This window comes from Elgaria multicarinata, chromosome 2 (genome assembly GCF_023053635.1).
Source record: "Elgaria multicarinata webbii isolate HBS135686 ecotype San Diego chromosome 2, rElgMul1.1.pri, whole genome shotgun sequence".
Taxonomy (NCBI): domain Eukaryota; kingdom Metazoa; phylum Chordata; class Lepidosauria; order Squamata; family Anguidae; genus Elgaria; species Elgaria multicarinata.
In genome coordinates, this window is record NC_086172.1 from 79867666 (window position 1) to 79890971 (window position 23306).

The 23306-nt window shown below is 44.8% G+C and overlaps 1 protein-coding gene across 3 annotated transcripts in view; it reads left to right on the plus strand.

Annotated features, from left to right (window-relative positions):
• The first annotated feature begins 1993 nt into the window (after positions 1 to 1993).
• CTNND1 (catenin delta 1) overlaps positions 1994 to 23306 on the plus strand; it is a 78014-nt gene continuing 56701 nt past the window's right edge. For 2 of the 3 annotated variants that reach the window (XM_063116907.1, XM_063116908.1), the window contains exon 1: positions 1995 to 2514. The gene's annotated coding sequence lies outside the window, so the exon portion shown is untranslated. Of the gene's footprint in view, positions 2515 to 23306 lie in introns of all 3 variants that reach the window. The other variant, XM_063116906.1, reaches the window with a different exon arrangement.

A 23306-nucleotide genomic window follows, 5' to 3' on the forward strand; every position in this document is an offset into this window, starting at 1 on the left:
CAAAGCAGAACTGAAGTGCAACAGAATTCTCCTCTTCATGATTTTAGGAATAGGCATATTGCCTCTGAATCTGGAGGTAAAATATAGCCATCTGGCCAAGTGACCATCTTGATAATAATGGGGACAAAATCTGTGTTAAGTAATAGTGAATCTGCACCAAAAGAGGGTGTGTTGTTATATAGTTGGTAAGTACAGGGAAGTCTAAGGAAGTTATGTTGAAAGAATTCCTTTGGTTTTCTAAAGTCATTTGGTTTATAACAGTTGTACATGATTTAAAATCCCAAGTTTTATCCCAAAAGTATCAAACAGCTGGAATTCTTATGGGGAGGGGAGCAAGAATGTATTTAATATATTTGCTTATTAACCATTTATAAATCACAAATTGCTTTACTGCATATGTAGAATGTCATATGTCAAAATAAAACATAGAATTAAAAGGCCCAAACTATGGGAATGTTACCACTTATGCTATAGAAGGCCTCGGGTCATGTAGGTCCAATATATGAACCGTCCAGAAAGCTTCGGCTATTGGGTGGTATAAAATTATATATATATATATATATATATATATATATATATATTCCTGTAAGCAATTCATTAACAGTGAATTGAGTACCGCCACATCTTTTTTAATGTGGCTTTTAAAATTGTTATGGTTTGTAATGTTTTGCTGTGTTTTTGTGTAAAGATGTTCTTTATGGTTGATTTTTTTTTTTTTTGCACACCACCTTGGCTGTCCTGAGGAAGGTGGTATAAAAATGCAATCAGTCAATTGATCAAATGTTCTAATAGTTTTACTGAAAATTAAGCCCCATTTTTTCAGTACAATATTTCCAATTATGGATGCAGTTATTTGGGAATAAGCACCATTATTTATTTCAACCTTTATATCCCAGCTTTGGGCAGGCAACAAACAACATTAAAATTGAACTTCCTGGGATTTATTTTCCAATTAGCTGCATACATATTTAGGATTACAGTCTTGGAGCCACAATAAAAAATCAAAGCAATCATTATACTGTGCAAATTCCAAACTGGCGTGTAATCAGAGACAAAGAAAAGAATCTGGTTTTCCATTGAAGAGAGATGTGGGGGGAGGAAGTGGAGGTAAATTTCTTACCCATTGTAGACATATTTATTTTGTTAATTACATTGAAAATAATAAGTCCTGTCAGTTGATGGCAAATTCCTCTAGTCAAGACTTGATTGCAAATCGCATAGTCTGACCTTGTCTAATATAAGCCCTAATATAATCAAGGTAGGATCTAAAATCGCATTCCTTTTGTTATGGGCAGTGCCTTCTCTCCTCCCTTCCTGAGATGGAGCGCTTGAATGCAAAGGCGGGGGGGAAGCACAGTAGAACAAATGAAAGCGCAAGGCTGAGAACCCAAACGCAGAGATTCAACTAAGCAGTTCCCATTGAACTGAATTGAATGAGATTTACTTCTGAAAAAAATGTTTAGGATGGCATGTAATTCCGTGGGCACTTATTACAGAGTAAGCGCTACTGAATTTAGCAGGATTTAGTTCTGAGTAATCACGTACAGAATCGAAGTGAAAAAGGTGATGTAAAAATGTCTAGAACCTAGAGAGGCAGAGGATGGGAATAAAACATAAATAAAAACCCGACTTTGCCCCCTGAAGCAAATCCCCATTGAAATCAGTGGAAGTTTTGCTCTTTGAACTGGAATATGAACGAATCTTGCAATGCAAAGGACTATGGATTGTGCCTGTATCTTTTAGTGGAATCCTGCTTCGGTTGAAGGTGCTAAAAGTTATCTTTCCTTGTATTTCCCCTCTTAATGTGGTTTTATTCCCTTTTTTGTCTTTTTTTTTAATTACAGAAATCTCTACAATGCAGTTTCCTATTGGATAGCATGGGCTCCCTGATTGATGCCTGCCTCCCATTGGAGCTGTGCAGAAGCTGACATCACTTAGGGAAAGAGGGGTTGGGTTGGAGCGTAGAGTTTGTCACCACCCAGCCTGCTTTGCCTTTGGCTGGGTGCAACTTCCATTTTAGGTGTTAGAGCTGAGCGGGGAGGGGGGGGGAAAGCGAGAGAAAGGTCCCGCAGGAAAAGGAGGTGGAGGAAAGGATCGCTACACCGCCGCTCTGCTTTTCTTCGTCTTTTGTATGTGTGTGCATTTTTTAAAAAAGCTTCCCTTGACAGTGATTTTGTTCTTAGATGCGTTAGCGTTTTTTCTTAGGAAACTGCATGCTTATTCCCCCCCCCCCTTTCCCTTGCATTTGCAGAGGGACAAAAAGACGTCTGGTCCAATGCAGTGTCTGCGCGAAGTTGTCAAGCTGAATGATTAAAAGGAGAGATAGAGGAACAGTTGAGTCGGCGACAAAACCCTGCCTGGAGAAAAAAAACCTGCTTTTTCCCCCTTTTTTCTCTCTTCCTCTCCTTCCCTTGTTGTAAACCTTCAAGGGGAAGAAGTAAAACTTGCTTAGTTAGCATCTGCGAAAGGGGCTTCGCGGTTCCAGGAGGCGGAAGGGAACAAAAAAAGACAAAGGTAAGGCGCTCTTGTAATATATGCATCTTCCTCTTTTTCTCCCAACTTTTTGTATTGTATGGAAGGTCATCTGTATTTGGGGACTCTTCTCTTAGCTGCTCTCGGTGACCCCTCCCCCTTCCTTTTTTTGTGGAGATTGAAGGAGACGAATGTGAAGGAGTTGCTGGGAAAGTGGGCTTGATCTCGCTGTTCTGAAAAGTACTATTTAAAAAATAAACCAGGAAAGAGAGAAAATATTTGATTTGACTGTGCAGGTCGGGCTACCGCGGAGCTCCCTTGTCAAGCACGCTCGACGGGGCACAAGTGCTGGGTGGATCCCATTTTGCGTTCTCCCCAGGTGCGTTTGGGTGGAGGCCGCCTCCTTTCCTTGTTTCTGAGCTGCTACTTCGAAGTAGACTCCATAGTGAGGCGGGCAGAACTTTCCTCTACGGGTGGAAGAATGTAACATTCCTCTTTCAAAAGTGGTGGTCGTGGTGGGGTGGGTCTTCTACCTTCAGGTATTGAGAGGTAACAGTGGACTCTGATCTGCTTCTGGTTGTTGGCTTAAAGCAGCGTCCTCTCAACCTGGTGCCCTCCCGATGGGTTATGACTACAACTCCCAACATCCCCAGGAACCACAGGGATGATGGGAAGTAAAGTATTGAGATGTTTTGTTTTGTTTTAAAAAAAAAGTTGAAGAACTCTAGTGGGCTAGCTTGCTTCACTTGTGAATCTCGCAAACTTTTTTTCCCTTATCTCTTGCTCTTGTTTGTTGGGCGTAATAATTCGTGGAGCTTCCTAAAAAGCCGGAATGTGCTTGAAACCAACTCAAGATGTTGGCTTCTAGTGCAGAGGTTGACTTCTGTTTTTAGTCTTGCATTCCATTCAGATGTTGGAAGTACTGATGGCATCAAGGGGCTTAGCTAGCTGCAGTCTTAAAGTTTAACTACATTTGCTCACATCCATCCCATAATTGTCCTTTCCTCTCATTCTCTTGTCTTCTCACTTACCCCTGCTCTTATTTTTGAATTTTAGGCCATAAGTTCTTTGGGGCAGAGACCTGTCTTAATTAACACTGTTAAGGGTTAAATACAGTGATGCCTTCACCTCTGAGTATATCCTTTTCATTGGATAGAGCTTGTGATTTCTTGTTGGAATTCTTATTATTAAAACAGGAATTCCTGGTAGGGCAAGCAGATTTGATCAGGGGTAGGCAACCTGGTGCCTTCCAGACATTCCAAACTGCAACTCCCATATCCCTGACCATTGGGTATGCTGGCTAGGGGCTGATTGGATTTGTAGTCCAAAGCATCTGGACGGCACTAGGTTGCCTGCCCCTGCTTTAGATTATGGATCTTGTGGAAGGTGAGGCTACTGGATGAAGATGCTGATACCCCAAACCAGTTTTCACAGCCCCCTGTACCTAGCGTATTGCGCTGAATGGACAGAATAGCAAAAGGAGAGATTTAAAATGCAGCTGTTGGAAGGGGAGGTTGAGTTCTTGTACTGTCTGTTCCGTGCCATTTTGTCTGTTCCGCTGTTCTTGTCTAGGTCCCCTGAGGTAGATAATTCTGTGGAATTACAGTAGTAACCTTGCTTGGCCACCAAGCCCCTAAGAAAGAGCCTGCTCTCTGTGGAGGCAGAACACAAAGGCACTTCAAAAAGGAGCAGGGGAGGGGCTTTCTATCTTTGGGTCTAGCAACAACACAGTGTGGTTTGTGGGTTTAGCAGTCGCCATACAGCACTGCAATTTCACTAGAATGCTGGAAATCCCGGATTTCTGCCAATGTGAATAAATGCCTGCAGAAGAAGAAGAAATAATCTTCGTCTCCCCAACACAAAAGAAGCATGAGATTGGCCGTGTGCATACAATCTCCTCCTCTGCCTCCCTTGAGACCTACAAAAAAAGCCTTAATGTTTAGAGGGCAAATAGCTTAGGACTTCTAGCCTGCATTGCCAACTTCTCATCTCTCTGTTATATAGTTACGCCACTTAGTCTGTGTGTTCCCTGGAGAGGTGGAGAATGGCGAGGAGCCTCTGATCCTTTTAGTCCAGAACGTCAAGCTTTGGAAAGGAGAAGCACTTGAACTGAAGGCTAAAGTGTTTCCACTAGCAAGGGGGACTAATTCTAAACAGTCTGACTCTTTTGCTTCTATTAGCAGTAGTTGGGTTTTGTGCAAAAATGGGATAGCTTAAGGGAGTCTGGCTGACATGTAGCTCCATCTAAGCAGAGCAAATGCACTAAAATCATAGGTAACTGGGTGACTTAGTTCCCCGTCTCAATGGGCTGCATCCAAAAGCATTTCTGGTCAGCCTTTTGCCTCTGAGAGCTCAAGGAAAGTAGCAATTAGGCGCATATGAATACTTTATAAAATGTATGGCTGTGTTTTGAAGAAGCAAAGTTCAGCACTTGAGTACCTGAGTAATAGCTTGCTTGCTTGCACTTTGGGGTGGGGCAGAGCACCAGCCTGAACACATGCTGAGGGGACTTTCCCTTACCTCCATTTTAAAGAAAGCCATGGCTTCCCAGCTCTTAATGAACTTACCTTCCTGTACTTTGGAACTACTAGAGCTGGTGTGCTGCAGTGGATAGAGTATTGGACTTGAATAATAGGGAGGCCAGGTTTCAAATTCCCTCTTCACCAAGAAGCTCTCAGTTCATATACGTCTACCTTCACATCCATAAGAAGCATTGCAACTTAGCCAAATCCATAGCCAAGAATTCCACACTTAGGCTCTAACCCTATACACACTTACCTGGGAATAAGCCCCATTGAAAACAATGGAACTTATTGCTGAATGAACTTGTATAGGATTGTATTGCAAGTCCTGGAAAACAACATTGCAAGGTTGTTGTGATTATAACATGGAATAAACCTATGTATGCTACCCTGAACTCTTTGGGGAAAGGGTGGGAGATATGATGGGCATGATTGCCAGACTACAGAGCAATTACCAAAAAAGCATCCTAAACGAAGAGAAAGCCAACTTTTCCTGTTGCTGCAGAATCTTACACAGTGCGTGTGTCACTAGGCTACTGTAGAGATCTGGACTGAAGTAGGGGCCGGCTTCTGCATTTAGCTAGCAAGGTTGAACCTTTGAGATAGGGCAGTGTGATGCAAGGCAGAACAAATGTGCCTTGACAGCTCTGTGGCAAAGGGAGAGGGGGCTGAGCTGGAATAGGCAGTAGTGGTAGAACTTGCCATACTACTCAGTTCCTGCCATCACATTGGCTCTAGACTGGGATCTTCTTTTCCCCCACTTGTAAGTTATTTATTCGTTATATTTATATACCGCCCCATAGCTAAAGTCCTTCTCCTTCTCCTCCTTCTCCTCCCCTTTTTTTAGAACTAGCAAACCTGGTTAGGATGGCTTCTCAGTTTCAGTTTTGCATTTTCTTAAAACCTTGAAGTGGGTTTAAGAAAGGAAGTGAAAAGTTCAGAGATCTTTAGCTGCTGACTCCTGGATTTTTGTTGGTTTGTTTTTTTGTTTTGTGGCTGGTCACATAGTAGAAAAAATCTCAACCATGCAGACATTGCCTGGTTTAGATGTGTGTGTGTGTGTGTGTGTGTGTTGCTGCTCTGAAAATCTGTGATTGAAGTTGGATGAGCTAAAGAGGCTTCTGCACTCTCTTATATTTGAAATTGGTCTATAAATCCAAATGTTTGTAACTCATGTGGGAATCAAGTGGTTGAAAATGTTGAAACTTTTAAGAAGTCTGCTTTTGGGCCCTTTGATAAAAGGGCCTGCAAGCTCATCCCTTAAACTTCAGCAAGTTTTATTTTAAGTGGAAAAGCAGAGTACATTTTAGGTCTCCAAGTTAAAACCACTTGGTTTCCCACATGAGTTAGGCGGTGTTATCAGGACAGACGCTGGTATTGGCAGTTGGAAGGTCAGATAGGTTTAATGAGTTACAATCCCACCATTGCTAGCAGGAACATTGGGCAAACAGCGTGGCTTGGATTGGCACACAGGCAAAACTGAAGGAATGGATCATAATCCTGTAATGTGAACTGGGTGAACTTAGTTGCCTCTATTCTTAACATAGGACTTTGCAATTGAAGCAGTGACTTCCACATAACTAAAGATTGAGTCATGCTTAGTGTAGAACCATTGAAATCGGTGGGTCTTAAATTAGTTATGACATGATTTAGGTCCCTTTGATTTCAATGGGTCTGCTTGAAGTATGACACTCACTGTGTCTACATTTAAACCTTATTGGTTTGTAAAGTGTTGGGAAATCATACTTGTAGATTCTACCTTAGGTGAAATGAGATGGTAATAGTAATATAGGATGGTGGTTTAATTCTTGGGTGTTCTACCTGATAGGTCATGGGGGCTAATGGATGTGTCATTATCAGAAGCGAATGAGCCTCAGAGTCTTCTAAATGGGAATTCAGTTAGTCCTGTCTGGACATTGGTGTGGTAGAACTGGCAATCTAGAGCAGAACGCCCCTTAATGTCATTGAGGCTACAAGGGGTGGTGATGTCATCAGTGATAACAGACTTAGCGCATTCATCCTAGAAATAGGATGATGTCGGACGTGCCGAGGGATTGGCTAATCAAGGAACTTTTGAGCTGTTGGCAGAGCTGTTTGGAGTATAGGGACAGGAAATGGTGGAATTGGATGCGTAGATGGGAATAAACGTATTAGTTGACATTACCTGAATCATCGAAGTGTGGGCCCCAGCTAATACCTTAAGGAAGTATAAACCATGATGGCTTTCCTCTCTAGCAGAGTTTCCTATTTTGTGGCCTTTATGAAACCACAAGAACTGAAAAAAAGGAGAACGTGGGTAGGAGTGTTCAGAAAGCAGTGATAAAGTTGGCCAAGCATCTTTTAAATGATGGAAGAGAGACCGTGCTTGCATTCATCCCTTATTAACCTTACCTGTCCCCTATTAAAAATTTAGATTGTAAGCTCCTTGGGGCGCCCTCCCCACCCAAGACTTGCATTATACTTTGGCTGTTTCCTTTTATGAAAAAATATGGGTGGCTGTTTGCCATCCTTCCATAAAATACATAGGAAATATCTTTTATTAGCGAAATCTCTTGAGAGTTTTATACATAGTTGTTTGTAAAAGTGTAGATCTGGAGTTTGTTCATTTTACCTGTTTATATTCTGTGACATCTTGACAGGGTGGCACAGGGGTAGACAGCAATGGCAACCGTTGCCACCAATATGCCTGCCAAAGTATCCCCCCGTCCCTCTTTAAAACAATTTAACTCATTTTCTTACCAACAGTTGGGATTGTGTCAAAGCAAAAGTGAGAGCCTCCAGCAGCTGCCATCTTTTCTCCCATGAATCTTACATGATGACTAGTCTTTGTGGGTAGCCACTTTCCCATTGGGAGCTACTTTGTTGTGGTGCCCGGGACATTTTCTCAAATTGCCATGGATTGGTGGCAGATGGTCCAATTGCAAATCTACTACGGGCACACTTTCTGAAATGAATCTATAGCTACTCCATATAATTTACTTGGACCCTGGACACTATGGGGTGGGGAAGTAAGGAGAGTCTTGGTCTATAGAATTTTGTACTCCCAGAATGGACTAATGTATGCCTTTTGCCTTCACTTCTCTAGTTGCTAGAGGGCTGGGAAGGGAAGACGGCTGGAATAATGATGATTGTGGTTGCAGGCACAAATATTGGTTGAAATGGTGTTGCAAACTTTACAACAGCATGAGGTTAGGTGAGACTGGTAAATAAAGTGGGTGGGTGGGGTCAAGGAAAAAGGCCCATGATCCCTACTTTCTCGACCTGAGGAACTGGCTTCGCAGTTCATACCACATGTGACCCTCAGGTGCTTTGCTCACACTTGTGCCTAAAAGCCTGCAGTAAATTCTTGAGCATCATGAGACAGACTAGGCTGCAAGCAGCTGCTGTCTCCTGCTGACCAGTCCTTGCTCTGCCCACTAGCCCAGTATAGGTGAATCCACCCACCTGAGGGAGTCCCTCCTGTCCCTTGGTACTGCGACAGGAATATCTGTCAAAATTATGGGCCTTAGTTCTCTCTCCTCCCTGTGCCCCCTGTGTATATCCCCACTTCTTGGGGTTGCAAAAAATGAATAACCATGAAATATTTTATTAAGTAAGCTAATCGAAGAACAAGAACAGAAACCTGTAATACTGCTAGCCTGTCAAGGTTACTCAAAAGGAAGGTGAAAAACATACCTATGCCTGGCCAATCTGGATGGCATGAAAAACATTCTTTTCCCAGACTTTATAAAGAGTCACCAGCGAATGCTTGGGGTAGAACAATTGTAAACCGAGAGAGGGTGGGTTTCACAGCCTGCTAGCCCCTAATGATGTCAGGCAATGTGGAACAAGGCTTTTTTTAGCCTCACCCCAGTTCCTGGTACGAAGTCCCGTGATAGGGCCAGGTCCCTGTCCCTTGTGAGATTAGCCTTAGTTCGTGATTGTCTAGTTTTGCGATTTGCCTGGAACACCCAGCCATTCTGAGACTAGCTCTGCTAGGCCAGAAGTTGGCTTTGTCTCTTTAGGCCACTGAAATCCTCCCCCCTTCCCTGGCAGCAATTGTCATGGCTTGAGGAGGGAGGCCTAGGAAGAAAAACCCGTTATAAACTGCGTTACCACTTGTTCTCCTGAGTTCTATTCAGGCCCTAAAACCTAAGCCCTGTTCAGGTGTTATTTAAACTAGTAGAACTTGCCATATGTGTTGGGACTGTGCCAAATAGGCCCGTCCTCAGTACTGTATTACAACGTTGCTATGCCCAAAGGCATCCACATGTACAAGGTTCTGAGTGGTGTGGAAGTCGCCGCTTGTACAGCTCGTGACGGCCCCCTGCTGCGGGCATTCACTTGGTATCTGTGGGCGCCTTTGGGTGGAGCTACGTTGTGATGCAACTTCGGGGTGGGGCTACTTGTTGCGGCCTCGTCCCAGCTCACATGGTGAGTTTTTAGCCAGTTATAATGATGCCCGAATAGGCCTCTAGCTTCAGGGTCAGTGTAAGCAAAGGGAATGTAGTGTTCTGGAAGCCGACTTGCTCAGACAGACTTTGTAATAATGGGATGAAGATGGTATTCTTTGCCATTAGGCAAGCAGTCTCCTTGTCTTTCTCCTAGCAGCAGCCTTGGCTGCTTTTGTGGCTAAATAAGAGCAAGTCCTGTGACACGCCCTTGTGCGGTTCTTTAGCTAGCAGCTACTGCCAGCGCCCACAGTCTTCAAACAAAGCCAAATGTTGAGTGACGCTCGCCAGACCATTCTACTTAATGTGGCTTCTGCAGTCTCTAACCGTAAAACAACAACATTCTTGTTGAAGTCGTCTATAGAATATGCCCCGTGTTACTCTTCTCTTCAATTAAATGCTATATGCAATTGGCTGAAGACTAGATCTGCACGATTGGCTGAGTTCCAAGGCTGTTAAGGCCTCGGGGGTTTAGTTCTGTTGGGTATTGGTTGAGGGTAGATTCACGCAAAAGAAGGTAATGTGTGAGTGACACCTGCATTTGGATACACGAATACTCACTGGAGTGGCAGGGGCAGCAGCTCCCTGTCAGGGGTATGCTTGGTGGCAAAGCTGGGTTTGCTAGCACGTAATTTGTGCAGAACAAATAGCCCAAGGGTCAAGGTGGCAGAAAAAGCAGGAGGTTCATCCCATTTTTCTGACTCTGCCAGGAAGAAGGCAAAAGATGTTACCTTTTTAGGGGTCTGTAGGTTTTTTAACTTTTTTTTATATCATTGCCAGTGAGCTGAACAGGAACTCCTGCTTTTTCTTTGCTCTTCTCTTCTGCCTCATTCCCGACTGCCCCTTTCCAGCTCTCTCTGGGAGGTGGGGATGGGAGTGGGCGTGAGAAGGCTTTGCTGAACACAACCAGAGACCAGCCCTATTGCAACATGTTGGCCCTGGATCTCCCCTCCCCATCCTTTTAGACTTCTAAAACCAGACTCCCTTAGTAAAAGGGCAACACAGCACACCGTCCTCTTTGCATGTTACTGGCACGCCCCTTTGCCTGCCCTCTAGAGTAGCACAGACATTCTTCTAAACAAGTTGTTGCATGCATTGCTGTTGCCACTGCCTTTCTTATGAATCAAGCAAGCTGGTTTTGTCTAGGTGAGGAAGAAGCCTGTGATACTTGCTGCTTGTTCACTTAAATATCTTGCTTGAGCCACTCCCTCCTCCCTGGAGAGTGGAAATGAATGACTTTGGTAATCCATCTGTTTCCCATCCTCCTCATTTTATTCCCCCCCACCCTCGGGCTTTCATCATCCTGTTACATGATGGTGCCCTCCTTGAGTGGCTGGTTGAGTCGGTGACACACAGAAGATATCACTCCAATTCTCTCAGATCTTTTCTTCTGTGTTGAGCAATAAGTCTAGGCGAAAGGGTGGAGTTTTTTTTTCCTGGCTAATTCGCAACTCTTATCTGTAGTAACTGAAAATAACATAGCGAATTGGTCATAATGTGGGGATTGTCATAAGACAGCAGCATTAGGTTTCACATGTGATTCACCTACAGGAGTAGGTGGGGAAAGGGTTTGATGTTCTATACTAATGAAGGCGTGGAGATGGGCAAATCAGTGCCCCACTGCGACCTGACTTTCACTTGCCTCCTTCTGTCTCTGGTGGTAGGGCAGAGTTTTGATCTGTGTAAGTAGAAGAGTAACTTTTAAAGGATGTGGCTGTAGTCTGGGTGTGACAGCATTCTTACATTTAAATGGCAGTAGGGGTGGGGAAATGAGGATTTTTTTAAAAAAAGAGGGAATGTTGGAAGGATGTCAAGTACTGTGTTTTAAGTGGGTGGACAGAGGGGGACCAGGGTAGGGATGTAATGCTCTCAGCTGTAAAAGGACATGTGGATTACTGATACCGGGGCAGCCAACCTGTGGCTCTCCCAATGTTTTGGCCTGCAACTCCCACAATCCCTCACTGTTGGCTATGGTGGCTAGAGCTGATGGGAGTTGTAAGCCAAAATTTCGGGAGGTCCATAATTTGCTCACTCCTGTAATCTATCATACTTCCAGAGAAGTAGTCACATTAATAAAGTCTTGTGGTACCTTAAAGACTTAACACATTATTATTTTTTGGTATAAGCTTTCGTGGACACTGCCCACTTCATCAGATGCATGAAGTGTTAAGCTCAAGTTGGCAGATTGAAGTGGATAGTGTCCACAAAATTAGTTCATCGTTAAGGTGCCACAAGATTCTCCTGCTGTAATTATTCTCTTCATCCTGCACCCTTACTCCATTCAGGCAAGGCAAAATTTAGTCCTCAGTAGACAATTTTGCCTTCTCTTTCCTACAAGTTTCTAAGCACAATGTCATTTCCTGTCTGAACAGGAAATGCTAGCTTCCTTCCTATTCTGCCTGAACAACAAAGGGCTTAAGAAGATGTTTGGATGACGTTGTTTCCTCCTCCCAACTAAATGAAAGAGATTCTACAAGATTATTTAGCTTAAGCTGTACAGTTGCAATTGCATCTAGTTCATGTCTTATATTGAGTTGATTAACTACAGTAAAAACACAAAATGTTCTGATCTATCTATTCATGTGCAGTCTTTATGCATGCATGCATACTTGGATCCTTAAATGTGTTCTCTGGATAACACATTAGAGGGGAGCACCCACCTTGTCCATTGTAGCAATGCCAGAGCAATTTACAGTAGTTGAACTACATTATCTTAATAGTCAATGAAATCTTGACTTACATATATTTTTCCACCCAGTTGCCTCGTTATCTTTAGGCTTTGTGTGTCTCAAGTGGTCCAAGAGGATTCCAAGATGCTTATAGTGAATGGAAAGGGGTTGGAATGTAGCACATATTTTATACCTGGGTTTTACGCGTGCTGCAAGGATGGAGACTACCTTATCTATGTGGAAAACATCACATATGTGAATGGAAGAGATGCATCAGTTCCACCTTCTGCTCAAAATGCTGCATTATCTGACTCCCCAAACATCAAAATCACTTCTCCCATACTCAACACCTCTTCAGCATCTTAAGTCTTTCTGATGTGAAATAAGATTTGAATGACTTAGGGTGCGATCCTATGCATGTTTAGATTGGCGAGGGGAGCCCTGCAGTTCTTGGCTGGCTAGAAGGATGCTGGGAGTTGTAGGACTTTTTTCTTTCTAAACATGATAGGATTGCACCTTTAAACAGCTAGGCAGGGAGAGGATTGTGAAGTGTGCATTTTTGAGAGGGGAACATGACTTCTGACTTAAACCCGATTGAGTGTAATAGCAGGGCATTTCTGACTTGAAGAGCTTAAAAGTAAAATGGGAGTAAGGAAGTGAGGAGATGTTTATTGGACTAACTAGTGTTTTTGAAACACTGGAAATAGTCCATGCCAGCCAGATGGAAGAGAAGGAGCCTTCCATGTCCTGCCCTTCAAAGTCACAAAGAGTCTGTCCAGAGTCTGCCTCCAGAGTAATCATGGTCTTGGACAGGCCAGCCTGTCACTTTGAGAGCCTCAGTTGTGAGAACTCATTCACTCCCTCTCTTCTCTCCCCAAACACCCACCCCACACACCCACACCAGGATGGTGGAAGAAACAGATGCAGTGTTGCAAGTCCTGTTGATGGTTTGAATTCTAGTTAACCTAATCGTTCTGGTTGCCTGAAGATGAAATAACCTGGAGCCCACGCCCTCAGTAGATGAGTGTCATGCGAGACTTGTTCTTGTGCAGTCTGCTGGTTAGCACCACACAATAGACCTGCAGCACTTGTTCCAGAGGGCTGTGCTGTGCTATTCCTGCTTGCTAGCTGAGATTATCAAGTTATCTGCAGGTTGTTTGTGCCTTTCTTGGATCTTGCATGCAGATTAAATAAAGAGAAAGTGGCCTGGACCACAGAAGAGACATGGAGGCTTTTAGGTCTGGCATCAGGGGTGAGGTGGAACACCATGGTGCTTTGACTTTCTCTTGGAGAAAATGCAGCACCTTCATGGCAGGAGTCTGTCCTGTTCTGACATGCTTAGTAGTGGGGAGGAGGGTGTAGCTCAATGGCAGCGCACCTGCTTTGCATATAGAAGGTCCCAGGTTCAATCCCTGGCATCTCCAGTTTAGTTCAGAGAGTCAGGTAGCTGGTGATGCGAAAGATCCCTGCCCGAGACCCTAGAGAATTGCTTCCAACCAGAGTACACAAGATTGGGCTAGAATAGATAGTTAGACCTGACATAAGGCAGGTTCCTATATTGCTGTTTCGCACAGTGATCCTATGGCACGGGTGGGGGCGGGGGCTGGGGCGGTTGTTGTGACACACACACACAAAAGTGCAGTCATTATGATCATAGCTGTGTACTCCATGCTAAAAATGAATTCTGTGCATAGGCAGTTTCAGTTCTGTACCAGAAAGGTGAATTCTGTACACTGCATATGTAATGGAGTGCCTGTGCAGGAACCGACCCCTGCTCAAGTCATTGGAAATCCTGGTCAGCAACTCTGCTTCATGAAATTTCAAAGCATTGCCCATATCCTTTTTACCATACCTCTACAACTCTAAGGGCTGGAACTTGTTTCTATATTGTTTTTCTTTCCTTTAAATGAAAGCCGAGATATTCAGGAAGCCAAATTCTGTACTCAGTTGTGCATACACATACTCCTGTAGCTATGTTTAGGGGGTAATTGTTCTGATTCAAGGAAAACCCACATTCTGCATTTAGAATGGGCTCTTGACAATCTAACTTTTTAGAGTTCTAATCCTACAAGACCTTTGAAATTTGGGGAAGAGATGGGGGGCCTTTCTGACTTCTGAGCTTTTCCTGGCATTGCTGTCAGTTCTCAAGACTTTTCTGAAGGTAGCGGGATCTAGGAAACTTCTAGCTCTTTTGAGATTCTGAGGATGCCAGGTGTAAGATCTTGCAGTCATGGAGAGTCATGGCGGATATCCCAATAGCCAAAGCTTCCATAGCTTTAATCTTGAGGTCAGTTGCCAACGGATGCATTTGTGCAATCAGCATTCATTATTGTCTTGCATTCCTGAGGTGCAGAGTCGCCAGCTGATGTCATGGTTGGTTCCTAGTGCAATCCTTTGCAGGACTTTGAAGGAGGCATTTCTGTCATGCCTTGGAGTTGAGGACTAGAAAAGGTTAGAAAAGGTGAAGTAGACAAAAGTGATAGTACTTGAACTCCGTACTTGAATGGTAACCTGAAAATGTACACAACAATTAAGATGGCTGATGAGGTCATATTTCTGTGACCAAGACAGATTATTTATTTATTTATTTATTACATTTTTATACCGCCCAATAGCCGAAGCTCTCTGGGCGGTTCACAAAAATGGCATGCTGATTATAATGTAGAGAGTGTGAAGTAAAAGCTGTTGCAGGAAATTGTGGGGCTGCACTATGAAAGTGGACCGGTATCACATAGGCAGCTTCTCAGTGCCAACACACACATGGCCATTTTAGCACCTTAGACTTTGTATTTCCTTCAGTTGGGTCTTGCTTGTTTGCTTTAAGCATTGGCTAGCTACTTCTTTAGGATTGAATGTCAGATGAGATAAGAGCTTGGGCTTTTGCCCTATGGGGGAAAACATGCTTGTAAAGCAAAGTTTGAGGCATGGCAGCGAGCCTGAGTAACTAAGAGACCAATCCTATGTGTGTTTAGACAGAAAAAAAGTCCTAGAACTCCCAGCATTCCCCTGCCAGCCATGCCTGGTTGAGGAATGCTGGCAGTTGTAGGACTTTTTTTTCTGTCTAAACATGCATAGGATTGTGTCCTAAGTTTGTTTTGAGGTCCTTTATTCACTTCAGCCAGCATGTTCCCAGTGGCTTGGTTATCTGGTGTTGGGCCAGGTGTGAGAAGAAGAATACCACTTCTGCAACCTTTGGATATGTTTCTGAATGGGTGCTGCAATGCAGGGACTGAGAAGCTGAGTTTGGGGTGCAGGAAGGCAACCGGCAGCTGCTGTATCCTCGCCTACCCACCCTCAGGGGTCCTGAGTTGTTCGGCCAGATCTACTGGTGTGTAAAGATCAAACTAGATGCTAGGGAGGTGAAGGTAGAACTGAAGTTCAAGGATGGGGAGGAGGACCTCAATTCCCCAACTGGGCCTTAACGCAACATGATCTGGAGGTAGCTGTGAGTGAAGTGGAGGGCTAGCTGCTTTGTCTTGTACGCATTCCCTCTCAGCATGAAAAAAGGCACACAAAATTGAGTCAGCTGGGTGTTGGCCATAGGACTGATCCTTAGTGGCTGTTTCCTGTGAGCGGTATCCAGGGCAGGCTATGATTCTCCTGGCCAAGTGCTGTAAAGGACTTTGCTCCTGTGTAGCTGATAAGCAGGGCCTTATCTCAGAGAACACCAAGATACTATTGGCTGTAAGGCTGTAATTGAAAGCTAGCTGGCATTTTGGTGGGGTGGGGTGGGGTGGGAGTAGTGCTGAAATGGAACACCTACAAAGGAGTGAAGGGATATTTGCGAAGTCCTAATGCCACCAGGGAGCTCCCACGTCATCCTTGAAATGATTGTATAGGGAATACTGGCTGGTTTGTCAACTTCGGTAGTTATTTTGGCAGGTTTTTGGCAGTATAGCATTGGTAGTTATTTTGGGAGTGGTGGTGGGGTTTTTTTGTAGCTTGTTGAGCATGAAGTTGCCGTACGTCCGGTTGCAGTGCTCTTTTAGCAAAATGGTCAGCCTCTCCTTTTCCTCTTTCGCTCCCCCACCCTCACTCCCTTCCACCCCACATCCTTGACACTTCAGCCACAAGCCAAGCATCCTCGTCTCCTCTTTAGTCAAATCCTGTCTTGGGGTGGGGTGGGGGGTTGAAGGAGTCAGGAAGGGTTGTTTTTCCTCTAATGTGATAAGGAGCTGTGCTGGGTAAAGTGGGAGCTCTTGCTGCTGATTGGTGGCCAGGCTGCCCTGGAATGCTCTGGCCCGTTTCCCAGAATCCAGTACTCTGTGTTTGTTTGTTTCTGAGCCCGAGGTCTGGTGCTACTGTGACAGGAAATGGGGAAGCTGGAGGGGAGGGGTGTTGGGGGGGGGGAGAAGGGAGACGTCTGTGTGCGCGCCTGTGAAATGCCTTTGTCCCCAGAGCTCAGCTGCAAATTCCCACAGAGAAAAGAGTGGCCTTTGTGTTGCAGAAGGATTTCCAACTTGTGCAGCTCCTGCGCTTAGAGGCTGGGAGTGTCAGTCCAGGCATTCCTGCCCACCACCTCATGACAGACTTGTGTCTCTTTTCAGGGCTCAGAAGACTGAGAGCTTGCATGAGATCAAATTACATCAGTGGCATACTTTTCTATGGCTGTGTATAAACAAAGTAAATTAGGGGAGCTCTTATTGCGCGTTGGGCTTGTGTTGTTGATATGCAGCTTCCCACTGCAAGCACATATACTAGCAAGAATATAACCAAGAATATAACCTAAGTGATTGTCAACCACCCTTGGATATATGTCAGCTTCCAGATGTTTTGGACTTCAACTCCCAGCCAGCATGGTCAATGGTCAGGAGTGCTGGGAATTGTAGTCAAAAACATCTGGAGGACACCAGGTTGGGGAAGGCTGATTCGTGTAGTTATTCCTGTTTCTTTGAAACGTCCTCCCCCATTAACCACAGTTGCCTTGATGACTAGGGTGGTGCTTGGTTGTGTAGGTACTCCTAGTGGGTGTGACATAAGGCTGGTGTGTAAACATATCTTTACTACTAAAATCACCCGGAAATGGCTACAGTGGTGCTGGTGAAGAGGTACTTGCTGGCCTCCAGGAAAGAGTTCGTAGTGCTAACAATTGGAAGGCATTGTGCAGCTGTTCCGTCTTTTCTTCCTGCGTGAAGACAAAAGAAGTGCTTGGAAAACATGGAAAGGTTATAAATAGAAGACAGTGTCCTCTGGAACTACCCCCCCCATCAAATTCCATGAATGAAGCAGGGTGATGGTGCAATAAAAGCCTCATCTGGAAGCCCCCAGAGATGTGTGTGGTGTTGGGCATCCTGTGCAGGGCCCTTGTCTTGTTTTGGTTGCACTCTCCGTGCTTCCCCACCACAACATCTTATTTGTCGAATGCATTTCTTAGCTGCCTTTCAAGACCACAGTCTTTCTGGTTCCCTTGCTGGTGCTGAGACTGCTCAAGCCACGTTGGCACATGTTGAAGGTGGTACTCTGAAGTTAACCTGTGGTGCACTTATGGAATATGGATGGTGGTGGTCTTGACCATCTGACTCTTTCCTCTCCCTACTTAGAAACGGAGCTAATCTCACTTTTTCTGCATCTTTCTGGTTCTTTGGGACCGCAAGAGGGGACTCGAACGGCAGTGGGGGTGGCTGTATGTCTGGCTTACGTAGCTAAGCTCATGTCCCCCACCGAGGCAGCTCTCAAAACATGCGCTCACAAACCCTCTTTTGACTGCCCAGAAGGACAGCTGCCCTGAAGCCAGATTGCTGACATACCATTGGAACAATCCTTTCCCTCTGTTCTGCTGCCGGCTGGGCACCATTTCCATTCCTGTTGTGTATACGCTCCACATTCTCCCTTCCCCCTCCACCTCGGAACAGCTACTCCCTTCCTGAGAGGCATGGGGTGTAGCCCTTGGTCTGAGCAGGCCAGGGCTCATGTTTCAGTCGCTTCTGGTGTGTACCTTGCTATTGCTTCACGGAGTGCAATTATTCCGACCCTGTGTCCCATCTCCAAAACTGTTTTGTGGCTGGTTTTTGTACATTTCCCCAATAAAGCATACCTGGATAACAGAATTTCCAGCAGCTGGAAAGTTCCTGTTACTGCACAGTCAGCTTCCTGAGTATATACTTTGGCAGGGGCGGGGGCTGGGGAGGAAGTCTATATCGAAGCTACAGTGAACTTTATAAAGTTTACATCTCTTATTCAATGTCTTTCCTCCTCCCCATCACCCCACCCCAAATGACTCCTAAGGCTAGTTTTCACTCCTCCTCTAGCCACTGACTTTCCCATGTATTCAGTGTACTACAGAATATGTACTACAATGTACTACAATTCACTACAGAATTGTATTGAACTGTCCTTGAGACTTGCTGGGGTCTTGATTGCATTGATCTTGGTGCTTCACTCCCCGCTGATCTCATGTCTTCCGTTCATTCTCTCCAGCAGTCTAAATGTTCAGCCTTCCTTTCCCCACCCCCACCCGTATCACTGCTGCCTTATCTGGCTCTCTTGGCTGCTTAGCTTTACCCTTATATGGCCAGGTGAGGCATTTGTGGGTATACGTTAGGACACTTGTAACTTGCAAGAGTTCTTCCTGGTTAGGTGTGGAATCTTCATCGCTGGAGGGTGCAGGGCTGGCTGTGAGTAGGATAGAGAGCCAGACGGGTCTCTTGAAGGGATCAGATCAACTAGTTAGACCAGTCTTGCGTATGTGACACATGTTGGGGCAAAGCTTTACCTTTTCTGCTTTGGGCCAGTTCTAATCGCTGTAGGACACGCCCTGCATGCAGCCCAGGCTTTGTTGCTGAAGTCTGGCTGGCTACCAAAAAAAGAAAAGGAAAGGAAAAAAAAAAAAGGAAGGCAGTCTTTGGAAAGGACTCTGCCTCCCTGCCTGCTTGCTTACATGGGTCGTTAGCGTCCGTAATATTCTTGCATGCACAGGGAGTGGCAAACGGTTCAAAGTCCATGCAACTTCACGAACAAAGCTATCGCACAGGGCTCCCCCCGCCCTTACGCTTGGCAAAGGATGGTACCTTTCCAGTAAAGGCAAGAACTCGTGTAGGAGTGTGGAAAGTGAATCTCAGAATGAGAAACAGGTGAATGAAACTCAAACCTTGTACCGTCCACTTCATGGCTGTTCTGAAAAATTTCAACCAGCGTTTTAAAGACTCAGATCTCTTACGGTCTTTTCCCGGCCTCTCATTTTGAATGCTGTGTTACAGGAAAGTCTGTGAGTGTGTTGCTGGCCACCAGACTGTTTGCCAAACAGAACAGATGCTGTTGTTACCGAAAATGCTATCAATACCCTAAGTTATGCTGCGGTAAAACACGCTTCTTCGCTTTGTCTGCACCAAGGAAAGGTGGATTCTGCAGGCTCTGCAAAGCATGTAAATTTAAGGGCATGTGCACAACACATATCTTCTACTTCTGCTAATTAAAAGGGGGTGGAGCTTCACAGGGTGCTGAAGCTCAGCCCACTAGGCATGTTGTTTATTCCATATGTGCACACTGTGCCTTTGTGGACTTCACCAGGCTTGCTGAATTCCCCCCCCCCCTTAATGCCATCTTTGCAGCCGTTAAGGGTTAAATGTCTGGCTGCTTTTTAATTGGAAGTTTAGGTTTGTGGTTACGCAATGCACACAGACTAACTCATATTCAAGGTATAGATCTTGGCGGCCCTGACAGAATATATTCCTAGCCCTATGGTTTCGGACCAAATCCTCAAAGCTGCTTGTAGCCCTTTAGCTTCAGAAACATGGCTGAGGACATCCAACAGTCAGTAGGAGAGGCTAATGACTTGGCAGATATCTCTGTTCTTTGCCCCTGCCCTTGAGGGTGAACAACAGGGATGGAGGGCTTTACCTAGGTGGGGGCCTAGATGCCCTCTCACCCCACCAAGACTCTGTAGGTCGGATGACATCAGGGGCGTGGCCACAGTGCCTAACATAATCCGGCCAAAGTGCTGGCTGGAGGAGGCTTGGCCAGGGACCAGCTTCGTTGTGCTTGGAGTTTCCCCAGCCAGAGAAAACCCAAGCACAGCACAGTTACCCCAATCCTTTGCTGTTATCTCCAGTCACCGATCAGAGATAACCAGAGGGATTCTTCTCTCTTCTGGGGCAAGGGTCTCTTCCATGTGCCAGATGGGCTGTCCTGTTGTGCCAAATTTGTGCTACACAGTGACAAGAAGCTGCAGGTCAAGGATAGAGGAAGAATAAACAGTGGCCTTAAAATATTTTTTTTGAAAAATTGTTATTTTTTCTTTAAAAAGAATCATTGGAATGGGTTAAGAAGGAGAGGAGGAGCAGCAGGGGAGGAGGAGGAAAAATACTAACTAGGAAATGCTTTAACAAAGAAGTGAGTCTTGAGGTGAGGCATGAGGTGGGGCAAAGTGGTTCAGTGAACTGAAAATGGAAAGGCTCTTGGAAGAGTAAAGGCCCATGTGGCAGCAAACCCAAGCTTGCTATGGGGAGCGCCCCCAATTGCAGCTCCCCAATGAGTGTACCTGTACGATGCATGCCTTGCAGAGTACATGATCGAGAGCATAAAGAGAGGAGCAAATGGTAGTGGGGTGTTTAAGAAGGCTTGCCAGGCTGGTTGATGCAGGTGTATTTCCCCTTTCTTGGATTAATCTTGTATGGGAAAGGGCTGTAGCTTGCTGGCTGAGTGCACGCTCTCTATGCAGAAAGGCCCAAGTTTAATCCATGGCATCTCTGGATTGGACACCAATGGTCTGATTTAGTTATACGGCAGCTCCCTCAACTCTGTCTTGTGTGCCCAGGAACTTGGAGAAAAGTCCCAAAAGTGCAAAAGAGGACATGCATTTGTGCATGATCATTGGCCCTTGTTGCAGAACATGGGATCTCTGGACATAAGAACAGACCCCCCTACCCATAATTTGTGGTGGTGACATAAAAGTGGACTTTTATCCACCTCTTTAATTCAACATTTGTCCTCAATGAAGTGAACGATGAGGAAGTAGTACAATCAGGTGCTAGTGAGCCAAAATTACTTTATTTCTTTGGGAGGTGTGAGGTAGCTCTTTCTATATGTTCCTGTCTTTTAGGACATGGAGAAGAGTGAAAACTTCCAAAAGACATTTTAGATTAGGGTGGGAAACATGTGGCCCTCCAGATGTTGTTGGACTGCAGCTCCCACCTGGAGGGTCACACGTTCCCCATGCCTGTTTCAGCTAGTAGAGGGGGGCTAGCCCACAAGCACTGATCTTTGGCAAAAGTATGTATAGGAGCTAGTGCATGTGGGTGCTTTGAATATCAGCTTTGAAGCCATACCTTAATGTGGGGCAGGAGGGCTTGCAGAGATTGTTGGTGATTGTGTCATGCTTGGCTATTAGGGGAGATAAACTCAGGAATGTGCCATGAAGTAGAAAACTGCAAGAAATGCTATGTTTTAACAACCTTTGGCAATTGAAAATGCAGGGGTTAGCGTACGTGCATATGGCTTCATTCTTTAGTGCCAGAGTAGTTTCTGTTGGAGGCAACGTTCTTGGGACCAGGTCATTTGTGTTTGCATGTGGGGAAAATTGCCACTATCCCGTCTCCCTCCAGAGGCTTTCATTTGGCCAAAGATTTTGAAATGAGCAGTTGATAACCTGGACTATACTTCTCACGGATTAATACTTTAGCGTGGTTTTTCCTGTTAAAACCTAGACGTAAAGGCTACTTAAGTAATCTTGTGGTAGTCCCTCTACGTGAAAATGGCTTGTGGGCTGTAACGGAAATGTTACAAAGTTCTCCAAGGTCTGTGGAGGTATTTAGACATGCAGGTGTCTTGTGGTAGTACCTCTACATGGAGTAGACATGGAGGTGTGTAGTGGATGTACCTTGACATGGAGGTGTGGTTTGTGGGCTATAATGGACTTGTCACAAGGATCTCTCAGGTCTGTGGAGGTGTCTAGACCGATAGAACACAATACTGGACAGGGGGTATCATTGATATGAAGAGTCTATGTAATTCAGAAAAGCATTATGGTTGATAAGAAACAGCATGCTTCATATAGCTACTATCAGTAAGAAAACCTCATCTGGCCTTCAGATGGGGTTTTGACAGGTGAACTGGATTTTGGTCTTGTCTTGAATGTCTGTTTGCCTACTTCTGTAATAAGGGTCGTTAATGTGCTGGTTCATCCATGTACTTAGAGTATGGCACAACACTTCTCATGTGTCTGCCACAGTCTGTGCTTTCTCCTGAGGTACATCATACACAAGGCGGGCAGACTTCAGGCTTGTGGGATCTAGAACCCCAAGATCCACCAACTGGAGCCTGGTGTGAAAGTCATGCACTTAGAATTGAAGAATCCTGAGCACGAGAGCTTGTTTAATGTACCACGACTGAACAGAGCTTATGGTCTCCGCCTTCCACCCATAAATCCACTTCTGGTTACCCCAGGTCTCTTCATTTCAGCAGTATTTGTTAGGGTAATAAGGTGTCATTTTGTTTCTTCTAAAAATAAAATAAAATTGGGTGTTGGGAATTCTTGACGATCTACTGCACATCAGTCGGTGATCCAGACTTATCCAATAGTTTTGTGTAGGGGTGAGCAGAAGATAGCATGAACTAGGAAGTCCTGGTTTAAATGAGAAGCTTTAGGTGGATCACTACCTCTTAGCCTCGGTCCCTAATCTGTAATGGAGTAAAAGTGACAGATTAGATTCCTGAATTGTTGTTGTTATAAGGTATACTGGAGTGTGTATTGAGTAGTTTGTATATACTTGTTTGAATAAAAAGTGATTTTGCTGCTTCTCTGAAGAACAGTTGAAGAATGGTGGAGAAAGGCACCCTTAAGGTCAGATATGGAGGAAAAACTGTTCCCTAGATTTTCCGGCCAGCCAGTCATTTCTTGGGAAACAGACTTATGCTGACAAATACAATGGTCTTGTTCTTAGGGCTGGAGTAAGTAAATATTGGTTAATATTTGGCTTTCTGATTAGTGAGAATTTAGGGGACTCAACCATTGTGTGTTCATAGCTGTATCAGTATCCGTGAGTGCTATGCATTCTTTTTAAGTGGGGCAGAATGTCCTTTCATTTTGAATAGATTCTAGACTATGTAAGTGTCCCGTGTGCCCTGTACTGGATCATTCCAATTGCATAGTACACTTGGCGCCAACTACATGCAACATTAAGCATGTTTGTTTAAATGTGTGTCTAAGATGGCTGTTTTCATTCTGGAGAAAAAGTAGCCAGAGGACTCTGCACCAGGATATGTTCCCAGTCCAGGCT